The 18,621-nt window shown below is 39.2% G+C and overlaps 1 protein-coding gene across 1 annotated transcript in view; it reads left to right on the top strand.

Moving 5' to 3' along the window:
* Positions 1–3,354: 3,354 nt before the first annotated feature.
* Positions 3,355–18,621, top strand: part of LOC129769107 (tubby-related protein 4) — a 125,909-nt gene continuing 110,642 nt past the window's right edge. The window contains exon 1 of the mRNA XM_055771147.1: positions 3,355–4,320. The gene's annotated coding sequence lies outside the window, so the exon portion shown is untranslated. The remainder of the gene's footprint in view (positions 4,321–18,621) is intronic.

Genomic DNA, 18,621 nt, shown 5'->3' with positions numbered 1-18,621 from the left:
GCGTAGGATTTTGTACTTCTGGTATGCTTGGCGATTAAATGCTCTACTAGTTTACTTCAAACCTAGGAAAATTCGGCTAGAAAAAACGGCTCAACGTATCAATATGAAACGTTCACAGATGTTTAGGGAACACACTAGGCTAAAAATTTGCCTGCAAATATTAGAACTTACTGCGATATTTGCAGAATTAAAGTGGAGTTTGTGAAGCACTATAGAAATTCTATTTTTGGCACTTTTTTGAAATCGGTGCAAAATATTAGAATAATTTTTTTTCGTCAAACCAATAATATATCCCTGTGCAAGTTTTATTGGAGTTTTAAAAAACTGATTTCCGATTTCCGATGCAATGGTTGTTTTTAGAATCATTCATCATCAAAGACGAAGGGGTAATTTTTCATTCAAACTGAAATATCTCTGTATGGGAAAATCCTACAGGAGCCAAATCCAATCCAACTAACCAATTAATTTACTGTTGAGTTGATTAGCAAAAAATTGTGTTAGTCCAGAAAATCTTTGAAAAATCAGAGAAGAATTAATTTTTCTTTTCTTCCCGATATTGTTGCTCACTACACCTACACACACCAGGATAAAAATATGTACGTAAAATATTATAATACTTGAAAGTTGTAGCTTTAAAATGATGTACTGATCAATATGCGTGGATTTTTCACGAAGTTACAGCATGTCATAAATTACTTAAAATTTCCGACTTCGTCCTCTTCGTCTTCGTCCTCTTGTTCGAGGTTCAGGCGATAATGACATTTTTACTGTTTCATAATCTATTCGATTTTTCTGTTTCACATAACTAGAAGGGCTGGAATCGTGTACGCCATGGTACAACTTTTTTTTTGAACCCATTCACTTCTTCAGCTTGTAACTATTCTAATTATGAATATTTTTTCTAATAGTGAATATTTTTTTTGCATTTCTATTTTATTGTTAAATTATAGATAAACAAATAATGATATAATGGATAGTGAAAATATTCTTTATTTTATTGTTTTGAAGCTCGAACAAACGTCCGGGCCTGTTCACTAGGATGCACACCTAAATATTTAATTATTTTTACAGAGACAGGTATTTCATTTTACAAGTAACATAATTACTCTTGTTATATGCCAAAACTGCGGGAGCACTTTTAAACATAGGATTTCGTCTCTCGGGAACATGTTGAGGGAACAAATTGAAAAAATCTAGATTCTATCGCTTATTGCTCGTCCATTTTTTGGTATATTTAAGAAACCGCACTTGAAGAGCTAAAGCTTTTTTAAACATCGGAAAGTTAGGTTTCGTAAAACGAATCGAATGAAGCGCTTCTTTATTCGTTTAATTCTGACGACCATCGATACGTGATAAGGTGCCCGCGTATTCTAACCCGCTACGAATCAGGCTGCAGAATAATGCTTTTTGTGCGTAGATGTCGGTAAATTACCAAGTAAAGTGTCGAATGAAACCTAGAATGGTAGGAACTTTGGCCGTGATGAGTGCGACGTGTTCATTGAATCTTATCTTGGAGTCTGTCGTGACACCAAGGTCACAGATAGAGGTAACGCGCCCTAGTGAAATAGATCCGTTCGATGATGGTATTTCTTCGGGAAAATGAAATCACCTTGCATTTGTTAATGTTGACGCTCATATCATTTTCATAGCACCACAATAGCAGTTTGCAATGTCTTTCTGTAGAGCGAGGCAGTCGAGTGCAGTCACTACAACGCGGAACATCTTCAGGTTGTCGGCGAACATTTGTTTAAAAGATGACAAACGGGGACATAAGTCGAGGTAATCTACCGGATCATGATTTTGTCATGGCTGCTAAACATAAGCTCATTCCGTCTGCTATCTATGAAGGATGCAAAATGAAGCTCGGTCACTTTGATCATGCTGAAGCAGTTCAATACAGTGATTCAATGTACGTTGCAGTTAGTTCAGGAAGGCACTGTTCTTCGAACGCATTTTTTCATCGACTCGATTTTAAAAGGGTGTGCGAGCTGCCGGAATTCGAGATTATTCGGTATCAAGGTATAATTAAGGAATAATCAAGCTAGTAATCATTATCAATGAGGATGAAGGACCAGACGAGAATTCTTGTTTTAAAAAGCTCATGGATATTTTCGATTTATCATTTTAATCCGAAGTCACTACTTGCATGTAAGGATTTTGGATTTTTTTCAAACTACTTTGATTTTGTGTACAAATTTTACTAGCGTTACGTAGCTTAAGGGGGAGATGTTTGTCTTGCGTAACTTATTGTTACATAGGAGGAGGGAGCGGGTCCAAAACCGCATTTTCAGCGTTACGTAATTTGTGTACCACACCTTAACAAAAAGAACAAACAACAGCGGTCCAAGCACGCTTCCTTGTGGTACTTCAGATGTATTTTTGAAAGTTGAAGAACGGGTTAGGTTAATCGGCACGGAAAACTGACGGTCGATTAACGCTTGTACTTTTCAAATAGATGTGCGCTCTTTGAAAAAATGTCGCTTATCATCTCTCATCATCAACTCGTATTGCATACGATTTCCTTGCTGTCGAATAATTCCCAATTTTGGAGTGTGCTTGTTGAGTCATTTCCAATGATAGTGCCAATTATAATTGAACATTTTTACCGGTATACCGTTCTTTGACTGCACCAAAAGTTTTAAGTCTCAACGGAAGATTTCTTCATATGGTTATTCCGGTAAATAACTAAAAATTTTCAATGCGATAAAAATATTGGTTTCCTACACTTCAATCAAATAATCTGTACTACATTTTCCAAATATATTTTCCAATTTCAACGTAATATCAACAATACAAAATTCGCCACATAAATCCGTAAAGTCACCCAATATTTGCAAAAAAAAAAATCAATCTACTTCTTAAGCCTTGATTGTCACTAGAATAAATCTTATTATTTCCTGATATTTGGGAAAAAGTAACGTAGTTCACCATCGCGTCAAAACTAGCCGCCAATATGACGTACCCTAGACCACAACCATCAAAGTTACTACGCCTCGAGGGATGACGCTGACGGCGGCTATAATCACAGCGGTTTCGCACCGGAGCAACCATTCACGCTTTACCAGCACAGCTCAGTAGCACATGGTACATACCGAACTCCCACCCACCGCCTTCTTTGCACCATTCCGACACATTCCAATCGGACCGTCGCCAAGCTGTCGTCGCCGCGCCTTCGTGTGTGCCTCCTTCGGCGTCAGTGTGTGTGTGTTAGTGTCTACAGTAATCGCGCTTGCATCGGGAGGAAAACTGTTATCACTGCCTCACTTGTTGGGAGTACTGGGTGGAAAATCGATACGCTGCCACCAACACAGCGGCGAAAAACTGTCGCTTTTGGTGTGTTGTGCCAGGAAGCAGAAATTTCCTCGCAGTCGCCGATTTGACGTTTAGCGTATACGTTCTGCTTGGAGCAGGGTTTTCCGCTGTATAATTCCGAATGTGTTGTGAATTGCTACCAGCAGAAAGAAATTTCCCAGGCGGTTGTGCGGTTACAGCTCGGTTTGTTTCGGAAGGAAGCAGGAAAAACTGAACGCCGATTGATTTGTGCGAGGGTCGAGAAGATTTAAAGGATTTGGTCTCAGTGGTCTAAACGGTTGTGGGGACGCTCCCGAAAAATGAAGCCGTGTTCTAATACGATAATGTAGGGAACAGCGCAGACAGGTGCAAACGATTATGTGTGTAAATATTTTATTTTTAGCCTGTCAGGATAGTTATTAAATCAATAATTCCTTCTGCTTCGAGGATACGATGTTACTAAAACTGGGAAACCTTCCGACGGTGCGAAGCCATTCGAGTTGATATACGAAGGAAACAAAATCGAGTGAAAATATTGTGTGACTGAGAAGTATTCGTTTCGAGCTTGGAAAAGCCCCTTTTCGTGAGGAGAAGACAAATGTCATTCGATAGAAATTCAGCTTCACTGATTTGTGCCATAGTGGTTGCCAGCGGTATCAGTTCGTGCATGTGTTTGTGCATTCCGATACACTCGCATGGTGCTCCTGATTTCGTGATGTGCATAACAAATGTGTGAATCGGTGAAAAAATAGTCCATCGAGAGAAACCAAAAACCAAATAAACTCTAGCTCACTAAATTGGATTGTTTTTACAACGTATGGATATGCAGCAGAACTGTCCATGATTGCCGCTTTCAACGTCTCATGTATTAGGAAGAAAATGATCGATATGCCTGTCACCCGAGTGGATTCCACCGGTTTCCGAGCTTATCAATAATTCCGGCGCAAACCAATCACTGGGACCGATGCCAAAATTCACTCATCTCTGTATCCGGCCGTGGGAGCGCAGAAAAAAAGAAGCGACTGTAAGGTATAGTATGCCGTAAATGGAAACGAGTGTTGGAACATGCGTGTATATGTTTTCCACTAACGTGTCGACATGTCCCTGGAACTGGCTTCGTACTACCCTAGATGGACTGTAGATAGAGGGAACCGTTTTCCGCTTGTCAGTTGCATAACTATCTGGCGGCACACTGCAGATATCTGTCGAGGAAAAGTCAAGGACAGCTTGCTGGAATGTGATCTATTATTTTACATTGTTAGCATTGTTGAAATAATTAGCTTTGGTGCCGCTTCAGTGGTTGTGCTCTGTCTCGAATCGCAAATCGAGGCATCACAGAGCGATTTTTACGAACAAGTTTTAATGTAGCAAAAAGATCGCAAGCTGCATTCAAAATAAAAATTATGATCACCGAAACGACCTTGTTTGGGTCGTGGCATCCTCCAAAGAACGGAAAGTTCACGACCATTTAAATATAGCTGGCGGCGGAAGAGTCAGTGGTCACAGCGTGCAAGATAATCTGTACCGTCTCAGCTCGGCTGACAAGGTGACAGCTGGTTGGGGATCCGCTGCTCACTGACCTCTTTAACATACCCAAATGTTTGTCACAATGCCATGTGTTGTTACTAATGCGCCGGTCGATCAAGCGAGGCTCAGAGCGTGATCATCATGCGCCTGCGTAAAACGAATGTTGTTGCTCATTTGACGGTATGGGTGGAATTTGGGATAATGTTTGTTTTGGCGAATTTTACTGACTCATATGTTGTTAGTATATTTCTGAATGGTTCAATTTTGTCGAATTTAATTCAGATAACTGACAACATTATTGGGTGATTGGAAATTATATGCTTTGTAAGTCAAAAGGCAGATATCTCACGAGATAGAATTGGAGAAACATGTTATTGAATATATTGTTCATTATTAATTCAGCTATTCATTTTTCCATTTTTCTGGCGGCATGTGAAACGGAAAAACGACTTAATTTTTTCATTTCCACATCATGCATGCTGTTTGTCTCAACAAGAATTTGTGTTTCAGCAACAAATTTGGTTTGAATAAACTAGTGCAGTAAAATTTCTTGCAAGTACTCTTGTTTATTTACGAGCTAGGGTGGAATGTCCATCAGTTGCTTCCCGCGATTGATATGAACTGTCGGAATGATGACAAAAACGGGCTATACAAATATATAAGAAAGCAAAAGAGCAATCGCCTTCTAAAATAATTTCTCTCAATATTTTTCGAGATTATCACTTTATATCCATCTTCCATGCATGCAACCAGTCTTCCGTGTTTCGCATAAAACACTGCGAACGAGACGAACAATGTTCACGCTGCTCTCGCAGTTTTGTGTTTGCAAACAAACATGATTTTTTCGTACCTGTGTTTGAAAATGTGACATGTTTGTATTCGTAGTATGTTTGGTTATGCGATGTTTAATCCCAATGATTCATATGACGTTCAAAGATGGTGTACAGTTCCTCTTGCGTTTTCATCTCAAGCAACGATAGCATCACCACCACTCAACAAACGGTGTATTGGTGTGTTGACATTTATCGATTTATCGATTATCGATTGAATGAAACAATTTTCTAATTCAATTGAATTCAATATGTTTGCTGTGTAAGTAAAAAGTTTGAACAGTTGCCATGTAAGATCAATTCATGCATTGTAATAGATTATATTCTTCGTTACAAGTAAATTTGACGACCGTAACGAAAAAGTTTGATATGATGCTTAGGACTACTCAAATATGTTAACGGGAAGAGTTTTCAAACGATCATTGCATTTAACATATCCCTCGGAAATCACCTCTAGTATCTGAAATGGCGATTTCCCCAGGCTTCTCAGTATCGAAGTACGTTTTAGGGATACATTTTCTGGTCTGCATAATGACAAGCGAATATAGAAGTACTCGCAGCTTGCATATATTTGCAAAGCGGATTTCCCCAGGCACATTGATTTTGAAGTCCGTGTTAGGGAAACGCAACTCGGTGGGAACAAAAACACTCCCTACTTGCATGTATATTAGCAAAGCGCATTCCCACAGATACATTGATTTTGAAGTCCGTGTTGGGGAAACCGTAAATCGGACCAACCATAACAAGGCAGTTAGGGCGTTTAGATAACGCTTGACATTTTACGGTTATTCAATTGTTTATCTCATGAAAATTACATTTATACGTAATAGACGCGTAGAAATATTTCCTATCGATTGATGCAAACATCTTTCCGAACTATGAAGAAATGTTCAAGTTATAAGCAATCGAAATCATTCATTTTTTCCTGCATGTTCTGTGTTTAGGTTTTCATTTCATCCTCATGTACTCCGGTTCGAAGTAGTCCCACGCCAAAATGCGATGGAGATCGATCCACGGTGGAAAAAAGATCGATTCATCCATACAACTGCTCTGCTCTGCAAGAAACATCGGACTGTTGTGCTATTAATAACCCAACAATGATCAATATCAACTGTCTCCACTGTCCGGTCTGCTGAACAATGGAAGAACAGAAAGAATACTCTTAGGCCTAAATGGCTACTACTACTGTATAATTTACATTTTATAGAACCATAAACATGTATCTATATACGATTTAAACCCGGCTCTGTTACAGCCAAAATGCTAATGAGACAAAATAAAATAAACAAATGGGATAATTGAATTGAATAGAGCTTGGCGTGGATGTTTAATTACCCACATCAAAATACAACAAATAGGTGTAAACTTTCCAGAAAACATGCATCTAAAACTACGTTTTGGATATTTATCTGTTTATTTGGCCAGCATTTGTATGACGTCGCCACGCTGTGAACTTCCCCAATTGGCAACATTCAGAGAAAAAATTCTCATAGAAAGCTTCTTTCTATTCAGAGAATGTTTTCTTTTCACGGGAAAAAAGCTATGGATCATTCAATCTGGCTTGCAAAATGTGCATGAACTCATAGCATCTGAGTTCATCCAATTTTAGCAATACGAATTAAATTTCTATTTAGTTTCTGTGAGAAAGTATTCTTCAAAGAAATGTTTTAGGAGGAATTATTTTAATTTAAATTATCCTAAAACACATAAAGACTTATATTTTCATTACTTCGAAAAAAAAGGGAAAAATGTATTTTTGACCTGATGATGGAAACTAGCTAAAATCACAATTTCCATTATCATATGACCAATTTAAATTACGACTGATTTTTTTAAAGAGGGTGTAATCAAAATCGTTGATCTTTTTTTTTAAAAAAAGTCGTATTTCTAAATACAGAAGTCTGATTAAAATATGATGTTTGACAAAGTTGTTGGAAGAGAAATGAACCGTTTTTGAATCGCATTTTAAATGTACTGTTAAAATATCTCTCTCAAAAATTAAATTTAATATTAAAAACTTTTATATTTTTTGTATATTTTTATATGAAAGCCCTTCCAATTTAACAACGTTTAACGTACAGTGGTGCCGTGTTAAACTCTAGAATTTTTTTAATAATTTTCTATACTTTGTGAAATCGCAACCATTTGAGAAAAGAAACATGAAAAATGAAACTATGTATAACGTTACGATTTTTTGAAAGGAAGATCAATGATTTTGATGGTTTTAAAAAACAAGTCGTAATTAAGATTGGTCAAATGATAATGAAAATTGTGATTTTTGATAGCTTCCATCATTTGTACCAAGTTTCAATAAAATTGAAGAGGGTCGCGTCAAAATTTTCTGTTTATCGGATGATTTGGAACGGAATTGCTCTGAACGGAAAATGAGTTAAATCGGTCGGGGTAGTCATGAGCTGACCTACAAAAGATGGTCCTGAATCGACGCTCTGTTATTGCTTCATAGTTATTTATCACGGCGCTTGTCATTAATGGCTTACACAAGCCTGGCTCATAGGGCAGCGCTTACTAACGAGAGAACGTTTTTGATTGTGCAGTTAGACAACTTTGATCAACTATCGTCCATCGTCGGCGGCGTGAGCGTGTTTCCGTTTCCGTTATCGTTAACGATTGAAACTATCTCCTCAAATGTTCCAAGTGTTGCTGAAAGGTACCATTCGATAGTGCTTTGGTGCCATTGAACGGGAATGTGGCACACAATTGTGTGTACACAATTTTTTGAATCCTAAAATTTCTGCCGAAATATTGATCACACTGTCAAATGAGATCCCTTCTATCTATTCTCTCGAAGTTGAACGGTGATATTCCGAAAACATATTCTGTATTTTAGCTAAATCTCTGGCGTTGATGTACTTTCTTCTTCGAGACTCTTACCTTTACGCCATTTTGTCAAAAACATGATTTTAAATTGTCCGAGGTTCATGCTATAGCGGCATCTTTACTGATTCAAAATCTGTTCGATATTTCTGTTTCAGATAACCAGAAGGGCTAGAATCGTGTACGCCATGGCACAACTTTCTTTTGAACCCCTTCACTCCATCAGCTTCAAACTATTCTAATTGTTATTTTTTTCTTCCATAAAATTTTTGTTTTATTGTTAAAAGGTAGATAAATAAATAATATAATGATATGACACAAACGCGCAATCCTAATTTCGGAACTCATTAGAAAATGGGGCATCCATTCTCTAAGGTCCCATAACCTCCTGCAAAATCATATTCCTCCAGCATTATAAGCCCGGTAACAAGTTGCGATTACGGAGCATTTTCGGCAATTTAACGATCATTTAATTAAAATACTAACGGTGAAAACACTTTTCATGCGCGCATGACAAAATTTCCGCTTAAATATTTAACTAACCCCGAGGCAATAAAACTACATTACCGCAGCAAGAATGGTTTTGAATGAAGGAAAATATTTAGAAATAAATAATTCCACTCGTAATCATTGAAGAGGGAGTCATTTACATCCTCAATGTCTTTCTCTCGCGCTCTTTACCCCTTTTTTCCGAAATCTGCTTCAGACGAAAATCGTTAAGCTTTATATACACCTGCGTAAGGTGTCCTGCGAGGAGAAGGAAGCTCGTTGTAGCAAATGACATTTTAATCTCCAGCTTTGTTGCCGGCGGCCAGAAGAAACAGAATGAACCATTTGTGTGCGGTTTTAGGCTTCTTGCGTCCTTGTGCGGTTTTACGGATAATCCTGGCAGTTCGACAATAACCAACGCTTCGAAAAACAACATGCGGCTCCATAATGCCAGGCTGTCGAAGGGGCGAAACCACTACCAGAATTCGGTTTCGCTTGGTTGTGGGGAAAAAATAACTTCCCGGTAGCGGTTGTACTGTAAATTGAATATCCTCGCTAGTGAATTTACCTGTCGGATTATCTCCGTCGAGGGAATCTTCCCGTCTTGGGTTAGGGTCACCCAGAAGGAAATGCGCTAAATCTTTTATTAAATTTTACCGAGGAACAAGAATATCTGATCCGTAATCGCCATTTTTCTTCTGCCAGCTGCTGGATAATCGAAACAAACCGGCAGCGGATGTCACCATTATACTATTCGGGCGAAATTTAATTAAATTCTAAATGCGAAAAAGCACAAATCTGACATTCAAATTTTTCTGCTGACACCCGAGACCCGGGAATATTTTCGAGTGGTAAGGAGAAGAAACATTGAAGGGAAAAAGAGGGAAAACACGTTAAAAGATACACAAACCATTGTTAGAGCTTTTGGGAATTAGATTTCAATACAGCGCTTGGAGACTATTTACGTTATGACATTGGACGACTGCTGAAAATGGGAGGAATGGATACCGGCGAAATATTGGAACGCTGTCAAGATATCGCAAAGTTAATTGTGTACCTTTTATTCGCCTCGCCGAGCACGATTATTTTGTTCCAGTGTTATGTTTTCGATTTCTCCTTCGGTGTTTTCAGGTGTTGGTAGGGTTAACAGTGAAACTCAAATCTACTACATAATTTACGTATTCTTGGAAATGCAGAAATTTTCGTTTTTGAACAGGCACGGGTCATAGACTTCATGGTAAAATGGTTCCATTCTCGTGAACATCAATTTCCAAAAGCGTTCGACAAAAGAAGTAATCAGCCTGGGGGACGTTTTTTGAGCAATTTGTCAAGAAGGCTGGATAATCGTTTTCTCGAGATTTACCCGGGATGGCTTTGGTGTCGTTTCCTTGGAATAGAGTTTCTTCGGTTTCTTCGGAGATTGTTTTCAGCGAATCTCAAGTATTTCACTCTATGTGACTAAATTTAATCTTCTTATTGTTGAGTTGAGGCAAAGGCTCTTAGTATTCTATTACATCAATACCAATATTATAACCTTAGTATAAATATAATTTTATTGGAATATGCATAAACATTGCTTTATTGACATAGAGTTGTCTGTTGGTTTTATTTAGTCGGTATAAAAATTGGATGTCCGAGTCGACTATCCCTCTGTAATTCTCATATTTCACTGCTAGCTTCGGACAGTTCGATCTAATCGTTTTTAATAACGTATTTTGAGGATCGTGTATGTTTTCCGTAAGACTACAATTCGTTCCGAGAACGGACCAAATTAAGACGATATCGAACGTTTCAACCGTGTGGTATCATCTTTTCGAGTTTTTCCATTTTCCTAAATCGTCATTCTGAATAATTGTTATTCGAAAGAAGTATTCGAGTTTGAAATGTTTGACTGTAATTTCTGAAACGAACTAAAGTGTTTTCTATGGCGCTATTTGGGTCACAATCTTGGTTAGTTTGTGTGTTTTGTTTTTGGTTTTTTGATGATCTTCAAATAAAATTGTGCCAGCGCCTGTACAATTCTCGAACGTTCGTGTTAATAAATGTTACTAGATTAGACATCAGACAATGCTTTGGATTGTTCCTTTAATCCACATCCACCTCTTCAACTGATGAAAACATCGACAAAATAAAAGTAATGGTGCTCGTCATTTAAGCTTGAGAGAGCTGGCCCATGGACAAAATATCACGAGACCGTTCGTCATATTTTGACCAAATTTGTGGGAAGATAACACTTGGATTTTGCACCACGGTAATGCACCAGCTCATCGATCGATCATTGTGAACGAATTTTTTACCGAACATGGCACTAGTATGATTGAACAAACCCTGTACTCTCCAAATATGACCTCGTGTGACTTTTTCCCTTTCCGAAACTCAAATTATTGCTTCGTGGGACTGGGATTGTTCGTTTGAAACAGTGTACTGCTTCAGAAGAGACCTAATTTATATAAATTTTTGTAAACAATGCACTGCGGACGGGATCGAGTTTGTATCTTGAGGCTCTGGGAAGCTCTTGAAACTCGTACAGAAACGGATTGTTGAGTTATTCCGCAAAATTTTGTAATCTAATCTTGCGTTTAATTCTGTTCACTTTCGAGTAAAAGCTTAAAATCGTTGTTTCAGAATTTATGTGCTTCCTTCAACGCTAAAATCTCCTTTGTTGAACAGTCTATGATTTTGATAACTGCACTTTTTTTTCCAATAACAATTGAAACTTCATTGTTTCCATGAAATATGAAACGATAGAAATTGAGAAATAATATTCAATATCTCACATTTTTTAAAACTTCCGATTAAATGGTTGCCAGTGGAGAAAATGTTTGCATCTCGAGTATGTTCGCGAAAAAATACCCACTTTGTTGACATCCGTGGTGTTTCAAGAGTTTGTTTATTTGACCAAACTATCGCAATCTATAGTTTGTGAACGAGAATAAACTAAAATTCTAGTACATCGTAGATCGCCTACAAGCGATTTTGTTCGAATAATTAAATTCACAAAAAGGAAAGCAGTAGGATTTCAAATTTCCCATGAATTTTGACTCGCGAGAATAGGAAAATATCAAAGTAGTCCCTTGGAATTGTCCTTACATTCCTGAAAAATTTAAGAGTAAATGACCTGATTGCATGTTTCCACACCGAAAACGATATTGAATGTTATTCAAAGACAAAGAGTTATTCAATCTTATAGCGAAGCACAAACGTTCCTAGAGGAACTTAGCTGTCTCAACGTAGTAATTACGTCATTTTTATTAGTACTTAATTGAGATTTCTATGCCAAATAACACGCCTTGAATGCATTCTGAGTGGCAAGCTCTAGAATACGCGTAACCACAGCGCAAGAAGGAGGAAATTTCTTTGACGAAAAATTCCCCCGACCAGAACGGGAATCGAACCCGAACCCCCGGCATGTTAGGTTTGAGGCTAACCACTCGGCCACGGGAGCACCAATCTTACTTAGAGGATTAATGTATTGAATTTCATTGTTACTTCATTGTCAGCTTCAGCTATATAGAGAAACGTAACATGAACGATGTCAATCATCTCTTTTGAATCTCTGAAGGTCTCTTTTGAATGGACCTAACGTTCCAAGAGAATATCGTTCCAGGAGGTATCAGACAAAATGTTTATTAAATCACAACGACCGGAGTAATTTCTGGTCATTTCAAATCGAATGGATCATTTTGTATCAGCAACTAGCATTGTGCAGAATTTAGGTTGGTACAATCAGCTTGAGAACGATTAGCCGAATAGGTACTTGTTATGAGCATTTCATTGGAGCTGGCTCGAGTTTGCTAGAGAACATTTGGATAGAGCCGGTCAATTTGATCAATTTGATCCGATCCGATGAAAGGCAACGGGGCCACGTTATTAACTCTAAAGGTCTGCAGACGCTTTCTCATTAACACGAATGAAAAGTCAGGAATAATTTAAACTTATTTGATGATTGAGTGTTCCAATAGGATAATGCATCAGTGCAACTACAAATGAAATCGAACTAAAATGATTTTAAAAACTTTTATTTTTGATTCGAACGAAAAACGAAAATTATTCCAGAAATCTAATGCATAAATCACTTTCCCTTCTTGTGGATTCTGCGTTTAAGAATCTCAACAGATACAAGGATCTTCAACAGGATTCATGTCTGGAGAGCGAGCCGGCCAGTCAAAAAAAATTTTTTTTGGTCTTTAATCCATTGCTTGGTTTCCTTGCAAAATGAATTCTTTTGAAAACATTCTTTATTATAACATACCATGTCCCACTGTCGGTTCACGTGAGCTTTGGCAAAACTCAGACGTCTTCCGATGCTGTTAGATTAGAAGCATTAACCTTTTAAGCGCTGTTTATGTAAGGACTTTTTACCAAAACTTGAGGAATTGTCTCCCGGAAAATATTTAAATTCAAAGATTGCATTTGATTGATTTTGAAATATTTGATACGAGGAGCGCTCTTCTTCTTACCGTATCCTTGAGGATTCACCAAAAAAAACGTTTGTATACGCTCAGCGCTGGCACGCACACATATGAAAATTATGGAGTGTGTCGTAGTTATCAATACCAATACACTTGAGTATAAATTGAAGCGTTGTTTGTTTACAATGACACAAAGCAGCAAGATCATCACCTGGTCTTATAGAAGTTGGACAGAGTGTGGTCGAAACGAAGCTACAGAGAGGAGAATCGATCTTCATTTTTCACCTTCGAAGATTTCGGGCCCAGATGATGATTGCAAGGAGTGATGATACTCACAAATATACTTACGTTACGCATTCAGCTTATTATGCAGATAGTTTCATCAGCAAAAATTTCAGCTTGCTGACCGTCATTCTCGTCCGAAGATGACGTCAGTATCAAAATTCGCTTTTCGCTGTTGCCCCCAGGGGAAACAAACAATTTTCCTTCTGATTGATCATCTAGTGCTAGTATTTTAATTTATTTACTATGATTCTACATCCCATTGAGATTAGATCTGATTCACTACTCTTCTCCAATAAAGCCGCTCCATGGCTGCAGTTCTCCAACTCCCGGCTGCACCGATTCTTGCCAAGTCCTGCTCCACCTGGTCCAGCCACCTCGCTCGCTGGGCTCCTCTCCTTCTTGTTCCTACCTGATTCGATGCGAACAACATCTTTGCAGGGCTGCTGTCCGGCAATCTTGCAACATGCCCTGCCCATCGCACTCGTCCAGCCTTGGCGACTTTCTGGATGCTGAGTTCGCCGTAGAGTTGCGCCAGTTCGTGGTTCATTCTCTTTCTCCATACTCCGTTTTCCTGTATACCACGGTATATTGTTCTGAGCACTCGGCGTTCGAAAACACCAAGCGCTTGTGAGTCCTCTTCAAGCATCGTCCATGCTTCGTGCCCATAGAGAACAACCGGTCGAATTAGGGATTTGTACATGGTACACTTCGTACGGGGTCGGAGTTTATTGGACCTCAAGGATTTGCGGAGCCCATAGTAGGCACGACTTCCATTGACAATGCGTCTTCGAATTTCACGACTGTTGTCAGTTATTATCAACGAGCCAAGGTAGACAAATTCCTCTACCACCTCGAGCTCGTCGCCGTCGATCATAACACTACTACCAAGAAGAACTCTGTTGCGAGTCCCTCCAGCTAGCATGTATTTTGTCTTAGACGCATCGATCCCAAGCCCAATCAGCCCTGCTTCTAGTTTCAGTCGGGTATACAAGTCGGCTACCGTCGCATGTGTTCTTCCGATTATGTCCACGTGGTCGGCGAAGCAGATAAACTGACTAGACTTGTCGAAAATCGTGCCCCGCATGTTGAGGTCCGCTCTCAGCATAACATCTTCCAGTGCCACGTTGAAGGGCAGACAGGAGAGTCCACTGCCTTGACGAAGTCCCCTGTGAGTCTCAAATGATTCCGACAGCTCACCTGAGATCCGCACACTGCACCGCACACCGTTCATCGTTACCTGAATCAGTCTTGTCAGCTTACATCATATTGCTTCAATCTGGGTATCAATAAATGATGTACCCGCCAATTAATTTACCCAATTCATTTCAACTGAGTAGGACACACATGACGAAATTTTAAACGGCCGCAAAGGGTCAAATTTATAAGTTCAATTTTACACTCTATACTCGCGCGAAAAATCGTAACTCGTCTACTCACAGACCGTGCGTGTCTCTGTAATATTGCTATTGTGTATTTTTAGGCGTAATTTGTATTTATTCAAAGAAAAACATATAATTAAATGAAAAAACTCCAGAAAACATTTTTTCTTTAACTTCATTCGGTTTTAATAGTCATTTTATTCAGCCACCTCATTCATTCTCGGTCTGTCAGACCTATGCGCGAGTATAAACAAGGTTAAAGCATAAGCGTAGCTTTAGTATCATTGATTGGCATAGTTGTTATGAATTTGACGATGTTGATGGTAGCTACGTAAAAATTCGCTTTCACTGTGCTTTAGTAGGCAAGAGATAAAAAGTGTTATTTCTTCATTGTAGAGCTAGCCAATGACGCAGACTTTTACATCTTTTCGCGATAGATTGAACATGGGAAGGCAGTACTACACGATACATATCAATGCCAAAATGACTCTCATTTAGACTGATTTGAATGCAATATTAATAAAATTGGAGAGTTGCGACAAATATTTCTGAGATCAAGCCATAACTATTAGATATTAGATCTTTATTTAGAAAAATCTGTAAATCTGTATGAAAACCAAATCTGTAATCTGTATCTACAGATTCTTGGTTTCAAAAGTCTGAGAATCTGTATGATCTGTATTTATTCTGTAGATATGGTAACCCTGGTACCGATCTCGGACGTTACTTTTTGGGCGAATCGTTCCTAATATATATTTTTATTAAGGCTCATATGGCGTCAACCTGACGGGGCCGGGAGTTCAATATTTCGACAATGTTTGCCTTATAACTATGTTAGTAATATGTAACCCATTACTCGCGGTTGGCTCGAGGTTAGTATTACAAGTGTTTTCGTAATTGTGAAGTATCCCGTGTCGTGCTGTACCTGTGCCCGACACGGGATACTTCCTTTTGGGATGCAGCTGACCATTAATCAGCAACGCCCCCTAGTCTGTACCCCATATCTAGCGTGGTGCGTCTTCTCGACTCGAGGAATCCAGGATAGAATGGTCAATGGCGCAATCATCAGTTCGTGTAGAGTTGTCATGAGCGGTACAACCTTTGGCTCTTGTTGAATGATCAGTGGACTGCACAACCTTTGGCCCGTGTATCTGTAAAGAGTGTGTGTATGTATTGCCGCGACTAAGTAAAAGTTTATAGATCGGATAGGAGGGATATGAAACAGGGACACAACGAAGGAAACATCATTAAACGTTGACATCGGCGTTTCTGAGGAACAGGTATAGATGAAGCAGAAGATCAGGATCACGGCTACCTAAGATATCTCGGACGGGGATATCCGATTGTCTGCCTTTTGCTCTCAGTGCTCTAGAGATCTGAGAGCGAGCAGCATGGAACCGGATACACGACCAGACAATATGCTCGATGTTGTGGTAGCCATCGCCACAATCACAAAGATTGTTTGCTGCGAGCCCAATGCGATAGAGATGCGCGTTTAGGTTGTAGTGATTGGACATAAGCCGAGATATCACGCGAATGAAATCACGACCTACATTCAATCCCTTAAACCAAGCTTTCGTCGAAACCTTAGGGATAATCGTGTGTAACCAGCGACCGAACTCATCTTCACTCCAAATGCGCTGCCAACTAACGAGTGTGTCCTGACGAGGAATGTGAAAAAAATCGTTATAAGCAATTTGCCTTTCAAAAAGTGTGCCTTCTGAAGCGCCCACCTTAGCTAGCGAGTCCGCTTTCTCATTCCCCGGAATCGAGCAATGAGAGGGAACCCATGCTAAGGTAATCTTGAATAATTTTTCGACCAAAACACTCAATAGATGTCTTATTCTTGTTAGGAAATAAGATGAGCGTTTATCAACTTTCATGGAACGAATTGCCTCTATTGAGCTGAGACTTTCTGAAAAAATAAAATAATGGTCGATGGGCAATGTTTCAATGATCCCTAGTGCGTAGTATATCGCACCCAGTTCAGCGACATACACGGAACAAGGATCTCGATGCCGAAGCCAGTGGACCCGTTTATGAATGAACCGTCAGTAAAGAACATTTTATCAGATTCATATTCTGCCGAAAATATCGGCGGAATAGAATCGGAGCGTAGATGATCTGGGATTCCATGGATTTTTTGTCGCATGGACAGATCAAAATTGACAGAGGAATTGCAAAAGTATGGGAAGCAAAATTGGTTGGAGATGCCCGGTGAAGGGTGCACTTCATGGGTAAGAAAATCATGGTACAAAGACATAAAACTTGACTGAGGAGTCAGTTGGAGTAGATTTTCGAAGTTATCAATCACCAATGGATTCATGATCTTGCAACGGATGAGAAATCTGTAGGATAATTCTGTGAATCGAAGAGTAAGCGGGGGTACTCCTGCCAAGACTTCGAGACTCATCGTATGTGTCGAATGCAAACACCCCATTGCTATACGCAAGCAACGATATTGTATTCTCTCCAGCTTGAGAATATGAATCCTGGCAGCTGATCGGAAGCAAAAACTGTCATATTCTAACACTGATAATATCGTTGTTTTGTATAACTGAATGAGGTCTCCTGGATGGGCACCCCACCATGTTCCGGTTATTGTTTGGAGAAAATTGATTCTTTGCTGGCATTTCTGTTTCAAATACGCAATGTGTATTCCCCAGGTACATTTAGAGTCAAAATATACTCCAAGGTATTTGAAAAACATCGAGTGCCTGATCGCTTTACCGGATAGGTGAAGCTGGAATTGGGCGGGTTCGTGCTTCCTAGAAAAAACGACCATTTCGGTTTTCTCCGTAGAGAATTCGATACCCAGCTTTAGAGTCCACGTGAACAGGTTGTTCAGGGTATCTTGCAAGGATTTTTGCAGAATGGCTGGATTAGTACCCGTGATGGAAATAACTCCATCGTCTGCAAGTTGTCTCAGCGTGCAGTTTCTAGTTAGACAATCATCCATATCATTGACGTAAAAACTGTACAAGAGGGTAGTTTCGTTCCTTGATAGTTCCTATCGTTCCTTGATAGAAAGCAGCTCGTAGATCTGTTTTGCCGTTTACTCGCACTTGAATAACGTGACAATTGCCACACACTTCTCGTACAGACCGAACTTCATCGTTGCTAGGAAACCGAACAAGTACTGATGGGACCACGAAACTTGGTGAGAGTGAAGTGGGACATCGAACTACACGACTGCAGTGTTATCACTTTTCTTCGCTCCAAATTTCTCTGCTGCGAGCAGTCGTGATTTCACTGGCAGAATTATGGCTATACTTGATAACGTGAATACGGTACTACGATTAAATTGGACGTTCTTTCAATCATCAAAAAGTTTCTACAATATTTCACTCGAACTACTTTTCTTGAGCCATTTTATCTAAATCAGCTTGAATGTGAGAGATAGCAACGCGAAGTGTGTTTTCCAAATATCTGTCAGTTATTTTATTCCTTGACGTTGATTTCACTTCTTTCATAACTAAAACAATTGCTCGCAAATATTTATGGATTCAGGCAAAGAAGTTATAGAATGAGCATGTTTTATTAGTTCTCGAGATCACGCTTCTGGAACAAATC

This window comes from Toxorhynchites rutilus, chromosome 1, assembly GCF_029784135.1.
Source record: "Toxorhynchites rutilus septentrionalis strain SRP chromosome 1, ASM2978413v1, whole genome shotgun sequence".
Classification (NCBI taxonomy): domain Eukaryota; kingdom Metazoa; phylum Arthropoda; class Insecta; order Diptera; family Culicidae; genus Toxorhynchites; species Toxorhynchites rutilus.
This window is presented reverse-complemented; position numbering and strand designations above follow the sequence as displayed.